General features: G+C 44.3%; 1 pseudogene; it reads right to left on the bottom strand.

The window, feature by feature from the left end:
* Nucleotides 1–4,643: 4,643 nt before the first annotated feature.
* On the bottom strand, nt 4,644–10,807 carry LOC121657444 (annotated as a pseudogene).
* Between the last annotated feature and the right edge of the window lie 3,107 nt (nt 10,808–13,914).

Below are 13,914 nucleotides of genomic sequence, written 5' to 3' on the forward strand. Positions count from 1 at the left end.
CCTTTCCTTTCCTTTCCTTTCCTTTCCTTTCCTTTCCTTTCCTTTCCGTTCCTCTTTTCTGTATCTTACTGTTTTCTGATCTTCTCAGTTGTTTAGCTGGTTTATTTCACCACTTCCCCATACCACCAGGAGTGACCTTGAGTGTCATTGTGATGAATAGTGCAATTCTACACAGTATAATCCACTTGTGAATGATTTTTTACTGACTTTAAGATTTGTACTGAGTCCTTCAAAAGTGCACACCAACAGAGGACTCTTGACAGAAAAACGGCAACTCCTGACCCTTCTTTTGAAAAGTCGACAGAATGCATGTGTAGCAAATAGGGAAAGAACACGGCAGAATATTAAATTCAACTTAAAGAGTGAAGGGAAAGCTGTGAGCAAAACCAGTTAGCTCCGTGAGCTAAGGTAAAATCAGTAAAAGATAGACTCTATCAGCAAAGAGTTCAAAGAAGAAACTGGTGAATTTGGAAGAAGGTTTTCACAAAATCCAAGGGAGTACCAGAACTCCAGTTTATGACTTAGTGGGATGCATCGCTTTTATTACTTGGGCTTATAACTGTCCTCAGAGATCATGTTCATGAAATCTGATGGATTAAAGACTAGAGACTACCGACAGGTATCTGCATTTTTCAGATAATGTGCTGTTAGTATGACCCATAACAGCGGGATTTCTGCTAACTTGAACTGGGGAGAGGCATGGACAGCCATTCCATTTCAAATCATCTAATCTAAATCTTTGGAAATCAACTTCTTTTTTTTTCTTTTTCTCCAAGTAGGCTCTTCCTAGAAGACAAAGTCTTGTTACAGGTTGCCACAGTTGTGTTTTCCTGTTCTTCCTCATCCTTATGTCCATAAACCAGGGGATTACTGCTGCACTGTATTCCCAGACTGGGTAAAGGATCAGCTTTTAAATATGGGACAAATATAAGGAGAAAGGAAGAAATAAGGAGAAAAGATTATGTAAAGAAATCTTTGCATCTTTGACTGGTCACCAAGTCATCAGAAGGATTCTGTAAAGAAATCATAAAATGCTTTTAATCAAAGCCATTAAGTTGTGGATACAATATTGCTGCTAGCAAGAATTTTTCTTGCTTCTTTCCAGTCCCGTGAGATACTTTTCTCTCTCACGGAAGAGATTAGCAGAGCTCTATAAACTATGAACACCTGCAACCTTGCAGAGCTTTGTTTATGGTACAGTAGAAAATATTTTGACAATGGATGTTTTAGGATTTTAGCCAATCACGCCAGGGGGTGGCTGATCCTTTGTCCAATTAGACTATGAAGAAAAAAGTCTATAAAAGAGTTTGTAAAATAATTAAATAAATCAATCTTGCTGCACAATTCCTGCCTGTTGGATCTCTCCTCTCCTCCCTACCACTGCGGGACGCCGTAATATTAAGTATTTGTTGAACATATATATATGTATGTGTGTGTGTGTATATATAAAAATATACACACACACATATATTGATAGTCAAGAGGTAGAGGAGATCTTCATACAAGTGGTAAGAAGATCCCTTGTATCTCTTCATACAAGAGGTATGGTTGCTTTATCTGGAGGTTGACAGAGCTCTCAAGGGCTGCATTTTCAAGGACTAATGCCTTGGATGCAGAAGTGGGCTAACATGGCAGCTGAAAGCTCTGTCCCATTTGAAGCCACTGAAATCACTTGACTGAAGACAGGACAACGGGGCTACTCTGCCAAGTAACACAGTACGGGCATGTCTGCAGCCTGGGTTTGATTTAGACAGGGCTATGAAATGCAGAATGAGGTACCAAGCTCATGCTTTGTGACCTTGCACACTGGAATAAGGTTGATTAATAGGAGATTTCCTTTCTTCCAACATGCTGATATCATTATACCACAGGGATACGACCTCTTGCTCAGATACTTTTACACATTCATATCCAGGCCCATCAGGAAGGAACTCAAGGGTAGATTTTATTCGTCTAACATAGTAGTTAAAGCATGAACTTTGCTCCAGGCACCAGAATAAGCTCCACCTTTGGCTTCTCTTTCATATTAAGTATTTAAACTAAATATTAATTTAAAACTTCTCTGTTCTCAGACACAAGATGGATCTTAAAACTTACCAACTTCAGCGCTGAGAGAGACACTCACCCAGCCAAAACCTGGTCCATCAATCCTAGCAAACACAGTCTGTTCAGACAGAAAGACACTAAAATTACCTGAGATGCTTTGCATTCCCATTTGGGTGCGGTTTGTAGCAGCAGGTAAGAGCAGCACTGCCCAGCAGTGCTTGAGGTCACTCAGGACCTTGTATCCTCTGTCTTGACATACAGAAGAGCTTCCAGACTGTCCTTCTGACTACAAAGGAATCAATCAGTAGGCTGCCAAATAGATTTTAATGGGTAGATCCAGGGATGACATTTGACTGTATATGGGGACATGCAGTTCAGTTGCAGGAGAACATTAAAAGGACTCCAAGTCACTCACTGGATATTGCAATGAGGATTACACACAGTGTGTGCTGCTGCAAGTAAGAACTGAGAAAACTCCTCACTGCAAGCATCCTCAGTGATACACTATGCTCTCTTGCTTAAGGGAGATTCTGCTATGCTTTTCCTTTTTGGCTCTTTGTATCTTTTTTAATTAGGGTGGGTTTTTATTAAGATTATGTTCTAGTATCAGATCTAGTATTATAAGAAACTGGGATTGCTGTCATTCATCCTGTCAGACAGTGAGTGAACACAGCTCCAAAGGTATCAGTTCACACTTACAGCCTTGTTTTTTTTCTACATTTATCTGATGTACTTCACTTCTTTTGCCCTAAATCCAGTTCCAAGGATATTTTAGCTTGCTGCAATCCATAACGATGATGTGGGGAAACAATGATAATTTTATTCATGTAGGTAGTTTGGCTGCAAAGAATAAATTGTATCACTGATTAGTTGAACAGAGTTTGCTCCAGAAATGGCCAAATGGTGAATAATTCCCCTGAAAGGGAATATCCTGAAAGTGTGGTCTTGTTTTACTTCTCTTCTCATACAGATCTTTTCTGAACAAAAAAAGATCTTTCTCTTCTCTTGCTTCATCTCTGCTCCCAAGAGGATCCCTTCTCTTCTCTCAGGCCAGTGTTCAGTATAGTTCCAGGTAGGGTAAAGTTTTTGTTGAGGTTTTCTTACCACCCCAAGTTTGAAACTCACTTTGAGAAAGGTCTTTTTTTGTTCTTGGTGTCTGTGATGCCTATCTCCAGGCTGTGTATGAGCTGGAAGTGGCAGGAATTTGCTAGAAATTAGAAGGGCAGAAGATGGTGGAGACCCACCATCACAAGGCATGGCTCCTGACAGAGGTATCAGGGATTCATCTGATGTACAAAGCACTACTCCTCTGACCTCATTCCTTACATGGAGGAGATCTGGGCAGAACTACAGCTTGCATGAAGAAAATATTCTTATCCCTTCCAGAGTGAAGAGCTAAGCTAGCAATATTTAGTCTGGCTTACGTTTTTTCCAATACAGTCAGCATCTCTGACTTGTTCCTGACACACTGTTATCCAGGACAGAGGTAGTGACTGCTCAACTAACTGGCAGTCTGAGGTGCAAACAAAGGCTCATAGCCTGAGCTGCTCCCCAGGGCTCAACATGGAGGAGTGTATGGAACAGGAAACATGGTCCTTTCCTCACTCCCAGGCCTTCACTGACCTCACTGAGATTCATTCTCTGCTGCCTATAAGGATATTGGCTGTGACAAACACTTTGAAACTAGAAACAAATACAAGAACGCAAATTTTATTTAAAATGCTTACTGATGCCTTTTCCTGGTCTTAAAACCGAGTCAAACATGGTTAGAAGGGAAAAAGGGATTTTACCTTGGCATTTATTTTAAGGCTCCTTAGGTGCACTACGTCCAGGTCAAATGCACCGCAATGTACACTGCAATGCACCCCCAAAAGATCGGGTATAACATTAAATTAGCATATCTATCAAAAATTCCCCAATGAGAGGCTTGAATGAGCCACCCACCCCACCCCCCCCTCCCCCAAGGAACCTTCCCCTGAATGGTTCTATCTTGGTTTACAGAAGGTGTTCTGGAGAGGACCTTGGGGTCTGGGGCACACTGATCCCTAGCTACGAAGTTTCTAAAATGTTTAGTCTCCTAGCTGAACAAACAAGTCCAAGAATGTAGGGAAAAAGCACTAGGAATACAGAAGTTGTAAAAAAGGTATAACAGGGGTATAAAAGAAAAGGCAAAAAAACCTTCATGGCATCATTTCCCCCTTTTTAGAGACTAACAAAACTCTACCTTGTCTAGTCTCTACTCTACTCTATTCTTTACCCACAGAACCGGTTTACACAACAGGCTGCTCCACAGGCTATTACACAGATAATAACCACAGTTACAGCTATTATAAATGTTTCTTTTACCCAGGCCTAGTTTGGTAACCATGAGGTGAGGGTATCAAAATTATTATCAAATTTAAGGTGTTATTTCTGGAAGCTACTTCATGTAGAATTTGAGTTCCCTTCTAAATTTCACCTAAATCTTTCTTAATTCTCCCACTTTGGTCCACATAAGAAGCCTGGACACATTTTAGACCAGAGTCTTATGCAAATCATGGGGTGAACCCTGAACCGTGGTTACCGGTAGGGCAAACAGCAAACACATAAAAAACAGTTTAAATTGTATCCTTCTGATTTGTATCAGTCTCTGTCTTCTCGGTGATTTCGGGAGCAGAAGCTTTCTTCACCCTGGAGTAGTGAATCCACGGTCCCTTGCCAGCAACCTTGACCGCAGTAAAAGTGGTCAGCAAAACTTGGAATGGTCCCTTCCACTTGGCTTGCAAGGGGTCACTGTCCCACCACTTGATGTAGACCCAGTCTCCAGGCTGGAATGGATGAGCAGCTGTGTCCAATCCTATTGGTTTGGATAACACGACGAATCTCTGGAACTTCTGCAAAGTGGAACTCAGAGCCATTAAATATTTCTGCAGATCATTTTTACCTCTCATATGAATTTCCCCTGGGATATGTGGAACCTGGTATGGCCTGCCATATAATATTTCATAGGGACTTATGTTGTCCCTTCGCCTTGGCTGTATGCGGACTCTCAGCAAGGCTGTAGGCAGGGCTTGAACCCATGTCATGGATGTCTCTTGCAAATCTGGGTTTTTAGGGTCCTATTCATGCATTCAACCTTATCATGTGCCTGGGGCCTGTATGGTGTGCACAGGTCAGAGGTAAGTCCCAAAATCCTGCTAGCTTCCCCAACCACTGTTGCAACAAAATGTGGTTCCCTATCTGATGACATTCCCAAAGGAACCCCAAATCTTGGTATTATATGATTGAGCAAAGCTTTCACTACTGCTTTTGCTGTGTTGGTGCAACAGGGGAAAGCCTCAGGCCATCCACTGAAGGTGTCAACCAGTACCAACATATACCTGCATCCCTCTTTGCGTGGCATCTCAGGAAAATCTATTTGCCAGAAATCTCCTGGGAGATCTCCTGTCTTTGTCACTCCTAACACAACTCTCTTGCTTGTGTCAGGGTTGATTTTACAGCAGGTTTCACACTTGCTTGTTACAGATTGTACAGTATCAGTCATCCCTCTCCCTATCACTACTTTCCTCAAATGTTTTAAAAGATTTTCTGTTCCCCAGTGGGTACTTTCATGCTCTCGCTGGGCTATTTCCCGAAGGATCAGTGGTGGAACTACAAATTGTCCTACTGGGTAACAGCCCACCCACCTTCTTTGATTTCAGCCTTAAGGAACTTAATTAATTTGTGATCCCTCTGATCATATTTTGGGGTAAATAAATCTATCTCTTTCTGTGGTACCACTGCAAAAATGCGTTTTTCTGCAATCCCCCTGGCTGTTTCATCAGCAAAACAATTTCCCAGTTCAGGGGCTGTTTTCCCTTTTTGATGACCCTTGCAATGCATGATAGCCACTTCCGTAGTGTAGTGGTTTGGTCCAAAATACTCATTACTGTTTATCTTCTGTGAGATAAGAATTAGGAGAAATGCAAAGCAGGCACCAAACTTGAAAGAATATAAAGAAGTTTATTAACAGACCTAAAAGAGGAAAGAAAAAAAAATTATACCACCTTCAGAACTCTCCTCCTCCCCCCACCTTCCTCCCTTCTCCCACTGACAATGTAAAGAGACAACTCTTAAGATGTTCAGTCTGTTTACCACTGCCATAATAACCTTGTTTAGTCCATTTAGAAAGAGAAGTCTCTTCTTGCTCATGCTATGAAAACAGTATCACAATGAGACAGCTGCCCACTTCCAAATATTGTTCAGTCCATTTAGGAAGAGGAGTCTCTCTGCCTGCATGTGAGTCCCTTCCCCCGACTTGCAGCTTGTTCAAGGTCACACACCGATAGCAATTGGTTTTCCCATGTTCAAGGGTCCACTCTTGAAATTTTTTGGGGTACAATTTTAAGGTTGAGCCGTTCAGAAACAAAAACAGAGGCCCTTCTCCTTCCCTGGGAGCAAAGGGTCTTCCTCATCTTCATCGTTAGGACTATCTCTGGGAGCATCTCTAGGGACTGAGGTTTTCTCCTTTCCCATTTGGAGCAAAAGTCCTCATCTGGTTCATCTCTACGGACTGAGGTTTTCTACTTTCCCGTTTGGAGCAAAAGTCCTCATCTGGTTCATCTCTCCCTGTCCAAACTTCTCATGAAATTACAGCTGCGTCAGCATCTGCCTATCTCAGTGCAGGTGCTTTTGCTCACGAGTTGAACACTCCACCCCCCATATCTTCATGAAATTACAACAGGATACTCTGATATATCATAGCTTCACAACAGAATTTCAGCTTTAAGCATCTCCTCTCTCTCTTCCCTCAGGTTTTCAGCTCTTCACAGCAATAAAAAGGGTTAATCTCACCTTGGCCTTGCAGCTTTGCAGCTGGAATGTTGAATTTTTCTTATCGCAGTGGAGAGGGGGGAGAGCCGAGCCGCTCCGGCTGCCCACGGCAAGGCAGTGGGGGGGGTTCCACGGCTGGAACAGGTCCATGGCTTCAGGATGGCCGTGGCCCGGCCCGGCCTGGCCCAGGCAGGGCCTGGCCGGGCCCGCTGGCCCCCACACGGGGCCTGCAGCCACCTGTGCCAGCGCTGGAAACGAGAGAGAGCTTGGAGGGAAGTTTGCCTATTCTTAAATGTGGATCACAGAGGTGGTCACAACTTTAAGTGGCTTAGAGAATTGTCCATATTCAAACTGGCCAGCTGATCGGTTCTATCAGTTCCCAGAGGAAACTGTAAGCACCCCTTAGCAAGGACATCCCTTCCGGGACTATGCTTGCTAACCTATGACACGTAGGCTTCCAAATGCTCTGTAAAAGTGCAAGAATTTGTTTAGCATGCTTAACTTCATTACCTTGAGCAGTCAGCAGGCCACGTTCCTTCCAAATGGCTCCATGGGCATGAACAACACTGAAGGCATATTTGGAATCAGTCCCTACGTTCACCTTCTTCCCCTCACTCAGTTCTAGAGCTCTCGTTAGTGCAATGAGTTCAGCTTTCTGTGATGATACATCTGGAGGCAAGGCTTTTGCCGCAATGATTTTATCTGAGGTGGTTACAGCGTAACCGGTCATCCTCGTACCATTTTTCATGAAGCTGCTCCCATCAGTGTACAGTTCCCAGTCTGGATTTTTCAAAGGAACATCTTTCAGGTCTGGTCTGCTGGAATAAGTTTCCTCTATTGTCTGCAAACAATCATGCTCAGGCACACTGTCAAGTAATGTAGATGATAAAAACATCGCAGGGTTTACCACAGAAGTTGTCTTTAGAGTATCATCATCCTGTTCTAACAACACAGATTGGTATTTGAGCATCCTGCTAGGGGAGAGCCAGTGTCCCCCCTTTTGCTCCAGCACATTTATCACTGCATGGGGTACATACACGACAATGTGCTGCCCAAGGGTGAATTTACGGGCCTCCTGTATCAGAAGGACTGTTGCTGCCACAGCTTTCAAGCATCCTGGCCAACCCTGGGCTACATTGTCTAGTTGTTTTGAAAAACAGGCCACAGCTCTTCACTGGTCTCCAAGGTGCTGTGCCAATACCCCCAGAGCAACATTCAGTCGCTCATGTGTAAAGAGTTCAAAAGGTTTAGCCAGGTCCGGCAGCCCCAGAGCCGGGGCTGACATCAAGGAATGTTTCAGCTGTTTAAATGCAGCCCTGGCATTCTCTGTCCACATGATTGTCCCCTTTTCAGCTGCTTTAAGGACCTCATATAAAGGTCTCACCAGTATACCGTAGTTTGATATCCACAGGCGACACCAACCTACCATTCCCAGGAAGGCCTGCATCTCCCTTACGGTATGGGGCTCTGGAAGTCGACAGATGGCTTCCTTCCGTTCTCTGCTGAGTTGGCGATGTCCACAGAAAATTTCCAGGCCCAGGTATACTACTGTTTCCCTGGCAACCTGTGCCTTCTCTTTCGAGACCCGATACCCACTTTGGCCCAAAAAGTTCAGCAGACTTACAGTGAGCTTCATGCAGTCATCTCATGTCTTGGCTGCTATCAAGATGTCATCAACATACTGGAGAACGGCTCCTCCTGGTTCTTGTTTCCTCCAGTCCTCAAGCTCCTTTGCCAGCTGGTTTCTGAATATGGTCGGGCTGTTTTTGAATCCTTGTGGTAAAACTGTCCAGGTGAGCTGGGTCTTCCTCCCTGTTTCAGGATTCTCCCACTCAAAAGCAAAGAGTTCTTGGCTATTCTTATGCACAGGAATGCAGAAAAAGGCATCCTTGAGATCTAAAACAGTGAACCACCCTAATTCATTTGTTAGTGTTGCCAAAAGTGTGTAAGGGTTCACTACCACTGGGTGTATGTCCTCTGTTATCTTGTTAATCTCCCTCAAATCCTGTACCAACCTGTAGCTTTTACCATCAGCTTTCTTCACTGGCAAGATTGGTGTGTTGTACCTGGATTCACATTCTACTAACAACCCAAATTTGAGAAACTTTTCAATCACAGGCACTAATCCTTTGCGAGCTTCTAATTTCAGAGGATATTGTCTTTGCCTTACTGGTGTAGCCCCTGCTTAGAGTGTAATACTCACACGTTCAGCTTTTTTGGATCTCCCAGCAGAATCACTGGCCCACACTATTTGAATGACAGCCTCTTCAACTTCTTTGGGAATTTTTCCATGGCATTCCTGTACAAGTATAGCAGCTGCTTCGATAATTTTAGATTCTGGGATTATAACTTTCACTTCCCCCTCGTTGGAAAACTTAATTTCTGCTTCCAATTTTTCCAATAAATCTCTACCCAATAATGGCATTGGGGAATTTGGCATATACAGGAACTGGTGAATGACCCAGTGTTTTCCCAATTCAAATTTTAAAGGTTGGAGAAAAGGCCTTGTTTCACTTACCCCTGTAGCTCCAATCACATCCACAGTGTCTTGACTCAGTTTACCTTTTAAAGTTTTTAACACAGACTACGTTGTTAACTCAACAACCACCCATTTCTGGTATCGCTTCAGCTTTTCCATCTGTTCTGGGACATTGGGATCCCAGCCAGGGCTCGCTAGGGGATAAATGTCATTAACTGACCCTTGGAGAGTCCCAGTTGCAGTTCAAGTTTCTATAGCAAATATAGCAGCTTTGTCGACCATTTCTCTCTCTGTTTTATCCAATAATTCATCTAGCATAACATTTAGATCACCCCAAACTGGGTTATGGGATTTTATGGCCATTTCTACAAGCATAGCTACTCTCTCCAGGTTGTCCCTGTACTTCCCAGTTGAGTTTTTCCACTGCTGTAATTCTCCGAAGGAAAACGGTGTTTTTGTATAAATCACTCCTTGATTTCCCACAGCCTGTCTCAGAGGTGCTTCTAATGCAAGTTCTTCCTCCCCCCTTTATCTGTTTTGGACCTTGTGTGTTTAGCGACGGGACTGACTGCTCTCAAAGCTTCTCGGGCTATCCTGCCCCTCCTTCTACCACCCTCCCCGTGAGAACCATCTGTATCAAAATCATCCCATTCGCTTTTAATTGAACCTACTTCATTGGTATTAAAGATTGTTCCAGCCGAATGTTGATCAGGAACTGCCTCGCTCTTTGCGGCAGTGGAGGGGTAGGGAGGCAGGGGCTGCAAGCAGCTTCTCCCATCCCGAGCTCTGCAAGAGCCTCCTGGGTCGGGGCCATCCCGTCTGCTTTAACATTGGCCACGCCGCAGGGTGGGGGAGCGAGCGGCTCCTCCTGTCTCTGGCTCGGAAACTTGCAGTTCACCGCACTGGGGAAGGCACTCAGAACTGCCCGCGCCCATTTCTGCCTTCACTTCCATGTTCAGGGTATGCGGGGAAAGTTGGCCAGCCCACCCCTTCCCCTCCCCTGTCCCCGCCTCTGGAAAAGTCAGGGGGTGGTGGCTAGTCCCCACCTTCTCCGCCTCTGGGGTGGTCAGGGGGTGGTGGCGTGCCCGCCCTCCGCCCCGACAAGGCTGGCGGGGGGGGGGAGGCCCCGCGCCGCTCCGCTGGCTTGGAGCTGGCTGCCTGCTCCCTCCCCTGCCCCTGCTCGGACAGCGGCAGAGGCGGCAGCACCGCCGCTCCTCCATCCCCCACGTGTGCGGGCTGCCCCAGCGGCGGAGGCGGTGGAGCCGCCGCCCCTCCACCCTCTGCCCCCACCGGCTGTCCCGCTCCTCTGTGCCCCACCCCCACCTGTGCGGGCTCTCCCGGTGGTTGAACGGGGGGGGAGACCCCCCCATCGCGCAAAGCTGGTGCCACCATATCCACATCTGTCATATTGATCTCTCTGTTTGTATTCGTATGCGAGCTAGCTTGCTGCAGCTTTTTCCCTCCCCTCCTCTTTCTTAAAGTCACTTCCATAGTGTCCTTCTCTATCGCAAATGCTTCTTCTCTGTTCAGATACTAGTAAAAAGCTCTGCATATCTTAATTCATCAAATCTACGTAATGATCTCAGTTCTACCATCAGTAATGATATCATTTTCCAAACTACCAAAGCGAGGCCAACTTCCTTGACAATTCTAAAGGCGGCCAAACTCGTGTGGACAGTCTGATTAACTCTCACATGTCGGCTCTGTCAGCCATTTCCAGTGTTTTATTATCAACTCTAATGGGCTGTTAGGAGGGATTTTCTCATTTTCATCTGAAAAAACACCACCCATGTTTGCTCACAGACAGGAAAACTCTGCCAGAGGGAAGCTTTTAACTCTGGAATTCAGCCTGCAATCTGGCCTCGGAATTCCGACTTCCTGGGCAGTTTATCTAGCTTACTACACAAACACCTCAAAACAGCACTTCAAAATACTAAAAAGCAACTCATTTTAGCAAACAGTAAAGGCGCACATGTGAAAAACTGGTCTCAACAGGATTCAAGCCCACAGCCACTTGACATCCCAACCAACCAACCAACCAACCAGCCAAACCAACCAACCAACCAACCAACCAACCAACCAGCCAACCTCTGAGCCACTCCTGCGGCTGCGTAGGGTGCAGCCTCTGGGCTCTTGTGGACTGCACAGAGGGCACCCCCTCCTTTCCACAGTTTGCAGGGGAAAGGTTTAAGCTTTCCCCTTCCATGGGCTTCTCTGCCCCCAACCTTTCCAACCCCTCGGAGATCTCCTTCCCTAGTGCTGGCAAAATATTGGTAATATCGGTAATATCGGTCCCCTTTTAACTCACCTTCCTTTCCGTGCTGGGTCCTAAAGTCCTGGTCACAGTCCTGGATCGTTGCTCCAGCCCCTCTGTAATTTGCTGGCAGAGAGAGGGGCAAAGCAAGATGTGTTCCAACCCAAGACTGCAAGTTTCAAGGTCTTTAGGGTCCCTTCGTGGTCACCAGCAACTGATGGCTTTTCCTGGTCTTAAAACCAAGAGTCAAACATGGTTAGAAGGGAAAAAGGGATTTTACCTTGGCATTTATTTTAAGGCTCCTTAGGTGCACTGCGTCCAGGTTGAATGCACCAAAATGCACACCGCAATGCACCCCCAAAAGATCGGGTATAACATTATAGGTCTTTACTAATTAGCATATCTATCAAAAATTCCCCAATGAGAGGCTTGAATGAAGCCCCCCCCTCCCCAAGGAGCCTTCCCCTGGATGGTTCTATCTTGGTTTACAGAATGTGTTCTGGAGAGGACCTTGGGGTCTGGGGCACATTAACCCCTACCTACGGAGCTTCTAAAATGTTTAGTCTCCTAGCTGAACAAACAAGTCCAAGAATGTAGGGAAAAAGCACTAAGAATACAGAAGTTGTAAAAAGATATAACAGGGGTATAAAAGAAAAGGCAAAAATCTTCATGGCATCATACTGTACACATTAACTGCAAAATTTCTTAAACTGATTATTTTCTTCTTTTTTTAACAAAGAAGCAGAATACAAGTGCATGACAGAAAAAGTGCAGCATTCTCATGCTGCCCATGAAATGCAATTTATTAAAGCTGCCCCACCTACTGAAACTGTGGATGGGAACTAAATGAAATAAAGTCAGCTCACTCATATGCAGAGCTCTTCATATTAACCCTCATAGGACAACCCTTGCAACACAGAGCATATGCAAGCAATCTTGTTAGCACTATCTAAGGAGTGCTGCTTACTCCTCCCTTCCCTTGTCCTGAATGATCAGAGAGTGAATGCCAAAAGAGATGATCTGGTGCCCCAGTGTTTCCAGTCCAGAACTAGTACTCTACAGAAGAGGCCAGCTGCCTGTGCTGGCCTCTGTGGATCTGCACATCCATCTCAGAGACAGGTACTACATTCATCCACATTTCCTTGAATGTATGTTTTATATTACCATAAAGGGGCAATTAATGTTTAACACCGATGACAAGAAGTTAAAAGCGCTCTAAAAATGTGATCATCTTACTAGAACCGGTCAAGACAGTTATGCTTCCAGACTCCAAATTGCCTTCCTATGATTTCAATAATCAGAGAAAACATCGGATAACCATGAGATATATTTTGACCTCAACAGAGAAAAAATTAATCTTGTCAGTGAGAGGCACAAGTGCTTCCTGGATACATAGCTGAACACAGATGAACACTATCTGATTTGTAACAGACCAGTAGCTTTTATCTCTTGTGAAGCAAAATAATGAAGGGATGAAAGGATCATCTAAACAGTTTATTTCAGTTAAAATCACAGCATATAATTTGGTCTGATCAACAATTAAGAAGGCCAAGGGAAGATCCAACAAAACGGATTCATTTGTGTGGAAATTAGGAATCAATTTATGCAATTGCAGATAAAAGCATCTTACTAGTTTATCTTCATGTAACACCATCAATAGTGTATTGGACAGCAGCACTGTGGTTCACCCACCTACTTGAAATCACTGTTACTCAGGTCAGTTTATCTGCTCCATAGAAAAGGATCTTCCGCACAGTGGCTCAAACCATTACTCATTTTCATTGGTCAAATAAGCTATAAAAGGGTCACAAAATGCTATGATACTTACTGGTCAGCAGGCATTATTAAGCTCTGTCATTATTTTACCATCATGTGAGAGAATTCATGATCTTTGAAGATATGATATGCCAATACAGCCAAGCAATGAAATGTCACTGATGCTGTTGGAAACAAGAATATAAGAATATGACCAAGTGTGAAGGGGAGCTTATAATGTTTTACAACAATAACCACTTTACTTCCTTCGACCAAGGTAAGAATTAGCATGTCAGTAAATGCTTTGTGCTTTGAAAGAACAAGACTTTAGAGCCGTTAAAATCAGACTGTAGGCAATGAAGCTACAGGTCATTATTCAAAATTTACATGTCAGCAAACCCAGGAATTAAAGGAGAATTTGAAAGCTTTCTCTGGAGAGCCAAAAGAGGTTTAGCAGTTCGTCAAAATTTGAGACAGCAAAGCTGTATTTGTCTAACTATATAATTTATTTCAACAAAAATAAAACGCAAAAACTTACAGGTATTTTGCATTTGCTTAAGAAACAGTAATTACATGTCCATGTCTGAAC

The sequence above is a fragment of the Corvus kubaryi genome, unplaced genomic scaffold, assembly GCF_017639235.1.
Source record: "Corvus kubaryi isolate FWS band 111438036 unplaced genomic scaffold, C.kubaryi_AGA036_p1.0 split1-37296, whole genome shotgun sequence".
NCBI classification, from domain to species: domain Eukaryota; kingdom Metazoa; phylum Chordata; class Aves; order Passeriformes; family Corvidae; genus Corvus; species Corvus kubaryi.